Source organism: Moschus berezovskii, chromosome 10, assembly GCF_049115385.1.
Source record: "Moschus berezovskii isolate FMDL1 chromosome 10, NW_MosBer_1.0, whole genome shotgun sequence".
In the NCBI taxonomy this organism is placed as follows: Eukaryota; Metazoa; Chordata; class Mammalia; order Artiodactyla; family Moschidae; genus Moschus; species Moschus berezovskii.
In genome coordinates, this window is record NC_142469.1 from 17,921,897 (window position 1) to 17,927,014 (window position 5,118).

General features: G+C 43.1%; 1 pseudogene; it reads right to left on the reverse strand.

The window, feature by feature from the left end:
• Nucleotides 1-4,302: 4,302 nt before the first annotated feature.
• Nucleotides 4,303-4,772, reverse strand: LOC129561278 (low molecular weight phosphotyrosine protein phosphatase pseudogene; annotated as a pseudogene).
• Nucleotides 4,773-5,118: the final 346 nt, after the last annotated feature.

The window sequence follows — 5,118 nt, forward strand, 5'->3', positions numbered from 1 at the left end:
CGTTTTGTGCCTTCCCTGATCTGAGCAGCTCAGGTGACCAGGTGTTTGGCGAGCGCAGTCGCTGTGACTTATCGCCTCCCCAGTCCCTGCCACTCGGTTTTCTGGGTGTACAACTGGCACACCTTCTCAGGCGGATATCGACCGTCCCGAGCCCAAGAAGTCTTGATTAGGAACGAAGCCTGCCTGCAGTTTGTATCGGATGCCTTTCTGGGGCAGCAGTTGCCCCCTCCAGCTCTGGCTGTGCTCCCTGCCTGTCTCAGCGGGGGGATGGGGGATGGGCCGACTGCAGCCGGCTCACTCTGCTCAGTCTTTGTTCTGTGAGCAGGGCTGGCGGAGTCTTAGGTTAGAGCTTTCTGCCTTTTCGTGGGGAAGCTATCCCAGTCTGCTTTGCTATCCCCAGTTCTCTCAGATTGTTCTCGTGGCATTCAAGCCCAGTCCTCTCTCTAAGCAGTTCAGCCGGCTCCTCCCTGCCCAGCCCCCGCTTGCTAATGGCCTATGCTGGCATCTGGGCTGCTTCTTCGCTGGGAGTTACCGTTTGGCGGGTAATCTGTGGGTTTTAAAAAAATCTTAAAAAAAAAAAGAGGGTTATGTGGCCCTCTGAATTTCCAAGGCTCGCCACAGATTTGCCAGTGGGAGTGTTTCCTGGTGTTTGGAAACTTCTCTCTTTTTAAAGCCTCCCTTTCTGGGACACAACTCCATCCTTACTTCTTTTGTCTCTCTTTTTATCTCTTATGTTTTTTCCTACCTCCTTTCGAAGACAATGGGCTGCTTTTCTGGGTGCCTGATGTCCTCTGCCAGCATTCAGAAGTTGTTTTGTGGACTTTACTCCGCGTTCAAATGTTCTTTTGATGAATTTGTGGGGGAGAGAGTGGTCTCGCCATCCTATTTCTCCGCCATCTTGTTCCTTCCTTGAGACTGAGTGGTGGGAAAAACTGAATCTTTCTCTGGTGGGCAAGGCCTTGCTCAGTAAAGTTTTAATCTAATTATCTGCTGATTGTTGGGGTTGATCAGTCCCTGGTACTCCCTGATAGTTTTTTGGCCTCAGGTGACTGAACCCTCAGGTCTACTGGCTCTATGGTCAGGTTAATGGTGAACTCCATGAGGGTTTACACCAAGGAGAACCTTCCCAGACAGCTGCTGCCAGTGCCCCCATCCCTGTGGTGAGTCCCTGGTGACCCCTGCCTCCTCAGGAGACACTCCAACACTAGGAAGTTGTTTTAGGTCAGTCTCCTGGTGAGTCCAGAGAAGGCAATGGCAACCCACTGCAGTACTCTTGCCTGGAAAATCTCATGGACGCAGGAATCTGGTAGGCTACAGTTCATGGGGTCTCTGACAGTCGGACATGACTGAGCGACTTCACTTTCACTTTCATGCATTGGAGAAGGAATGGCAACCCACTCCAGTCTTCTTGCCTGGAGAATCCCAGGGATGGGGGAGCCTGGTGGGCTGCTGTCTATGGGGTTGCACAGAGTCAGACACTACTGAAGCTACTTAGCAGCAGCAGCAGCCTGGTGAGTCACTGCTCTTTCCTCTGAGTCTTGGTGCATGCAAGGTTTTGTTTGTGCCCTCCACAACTGGAGTCTCTGTTTCCCCCTGTCCTCTGGAGATCTTGTAGTCAAATCCCACTGGCCTTCAAGGCCAGTTTCCATGGGAATTCCCAGTCTCTTCTTAAGATCGCCAGGCTAGGAAGCCTGATGTGGGGTTCAGAACCTTCACAACAGTGAAAGAACTTCTTTGGTATTACCGTTCTCCAGTTTGTGGGTCATCCACTTGGTGGGTATGGGATTTGACTTTATCGTGGTTGTGCCCCTCCTACTGTCTTGCCGTGGCTTCTTTGTCTTTGGAGTGTTTTTTTTTTTTTTTTGATAGGTTCCAGCATCCTCCTGTCAATGGTTGTTCAGCAGGTAGTTGTGATTTTGGTGCTCTTGCAGGATGAGATGAGTGCACGTTCTTCTACTCAGCCATCTGAAACTGGAAAAACAACTTTCACTTTAATTACTGATTTTCAATCTATGAAGTGAAGTGAAGTCGCTCAGTCAAGTCTGACTCTTTGTGACCCCATGGACTGTAGCCTATCAGGTTCCTCCGTCTGTGGGATTTTCCAGGCAAGAATACTGGAGTGGGTTGCCATTTCCTTCTCCAGGAGATCTTCCCGACCCAGGGATTGAACCCTGGTCTCCCGCATTGTAGGCAGACGCTCTACCATAAACTAAATAGACACCTTAGAGAATGACAAATGCATTTTCTGGTGTCTTTATCTGAGCATGATTTTTCTGGATTTTCAGCAGATCTATGATTTACTAGAATTATTTTTATTTCCGTTGTTCAAAGTTCACAGCATTAGCCAGTAGGAGTCCCTTCAAATTAGTTCTCATAACCTTATGGCCAACCCCACTAACATGTGACAGCTTCTTGCTTTCTATCACCACACATGTCACCTGTACTATCATCTGCACCATCTGTACCATCCCTGCCCCTGTCTTGGACTAGACTATTTCTTTAAATAGGAATAGTATTAAGGACTAAGACATGACGTGAGTGCTACAATGGTAATATTTGCTTCTAAAGACTAAAAATATTTTTCTCAAATGGTTTTTAATAAGAACTGGCAGCTTAAATTTCAAGGATGTGCTCATTGGATATACTCTGGTATAGTTAGAATGCTTGTTAAGGACAAATATTTATAACAGCCAGCCCCAAAGTAGAATAAAGTCCTCTTACAAAAAGTAAGAAATTTTTTTTTTGTTTCTATTGTTATAATGAAGTCTTCTAAGTGACTCTTTACTTTTGAAAAAGTTCACTATTGAGATTTCGTGATTCCCAAATCTATGGAGATGTTGAAATACTGGCAGAATGTCACAGAATGTAAAAGGCATAAGTAAATAAAATGAGAAGTCTATAAATTCTTATAAGGGATAATTAAACCAGTATTCTTTAAAGAGAGTATCACTACATATTGGCAACATATTTCTTTAGATACAGCTTGATTTGGTAGTGAATATTTCAAATAAGTTTGCATTTGTATTTCCTGTATGACTTTATGTAATGGAAACACTAAACTAAAAAGGGACCTTAAGACTTCCAAGAAACTCCAGATTTTTAAAAGTAGACATATTTTGAACAAATCTGACTGAATCTAATTTTTAAAAGACAAGTGGATTCAGCAATTAGTTTCTCTATTCACATGACCCCTGGTCTGAAAAAATAGCTGTAAGGACAAAGTCAACTTAAAAAAATCCTAGAATTTGTCTGAGAATCGATATTTAAGACATATATATATATATATATATATATATATATGAAAGAAAAACAAGCTGGAAATTTGTTTATGAGCATAAAGGAACAGAAGAGAGTAAGATATCACTTTGAGGTTATTAAACAATTACTGAATGGTTAGGGCACTAATGTATAATTTTTGAAGTGCTTTACTTTCTATGTTCTAGTTTCAGCTAAACATTTTTTCTCAGTTCTTTAATTTTTATGAACATAGTTATCAAATTCTCAATTCACTTAACCTTTCAAGTCTTCAGGATAAGAATCCCATGCAACAATTCCACAGGGAGCCAGACACATTTGCCCAGTCTTCTTGCCACGATCTCTCCAGCGTTTCTGCCTCTGCCACCCCTGGTGGGAAACTCACCTGCTCATCTTTCAGCCCCAAGTGTGTTCATGACTCAGAGTCTCCCACCAGGGATCCTCAAGATACTAAGGCCTGGAAGCTGTTCCTCTCAACTCTCTCTGCTTCTGAACAACTATCACTCAGACTGATCTGTCACTCAGAGTCCTTCCAGGATTTTGGGTCACCAACTATGAACAGGGTTGAAGAGAGAGTCAAGAAGAGCTGTCCTCATGTAGTTCTCCACATGGGGTCTTGTCTTGGGGGTGCCAGCCCCAAGGAGGAGAAACTACACTCCACTGAAGATGGAGGGGAGGCAAGGCTGCTGTGGCTCCAGGGTCACCAGCTTGTTCCATGAACAGATTACAAGCAACACGCTTACTTATGCACTTACTCATCAAGCTGCTGCCTGGCACTGAGCAGATGGGCAAATATCACACATCATCCAAAAGGACAGAGGAGGCCATGCTTTCTGATTCATCTTCACCCCATAAACTGTCTGATCAAAAATGCTTATTTATTATTCTGCCAAATACAGCAGTTTTTTATCTATAATTATTTTTTTAAAGTAAGAAACAGTGAGTCAACTGAAGAAAGGGCTATGACCTTGAGCTAGAGAACTGTGACACTAAGGCGAGAAAAGGGGCCTGTGGGGATAAGCCTGGGCCTCGCAGGACTGGACCTGGTCAGTGAACCTTCTCCAGAAATGCTCTGCAGCGCTGCACGCATTGCTCATTGATGGTCTCAAAGTCAGAGTTGTTGGCCTAATAGCGATCTTCAATAATGATTTGTTTCTGTGGATCAAAGCTCCCAAATAGTTCAATTTTCACTTTGTAGTTTTTAATTTGATAACTTTTCCTGTTTAAATCTCTTCAATTGATTTCATCCATATGTGGTATGCCATCAAAAGTGGTAGTCTTTTTAGGTAATCTGCTGGACAATATGACTCATGGGACTACCATGCTTTTTCATGTAAGCCTTTTCCCTGATAATCAGGAGGGTTTCCTAGTTCATACGTGGTTGTCAATGCATGGCCTATCCTCCAACTATCTGAAATGGTTTGATCAGCTACAGGTTTCCTAAAAACTGCTTCTGCAGTGGGTGACAGACAGATGTTACCTAGACACACAAAGAGTACCAATTTGATCATCTGCTAGGACAACCTCCCTCACTCCAAGAAGGAATAAATAAGATGCCTGAATGAATGACATCCTTGCCTTTGCATTAAAGTGAAATTAAAGGCAGCAAAGCAAGTCTTCAGTTCTTAGTCAATTTAGTTATTATGTTTATCAGAGTTTAACAAAGTCTAAGAATAGGAGAATTGTTCCTAAGTTCAGTTTTCTTACGAGGTATTTTTGTTAGGACACAGTTTTAAAGTTTGTGAAAAATCTTATAAGTTGAAGGCCTTCGTTATCAAATGGCCATACGTATAAGTTTGGCCAACAGAAAGGAAATGCAACTCTTTCAATTCAGAAATTTCAACCACAATCATCATTGAATAA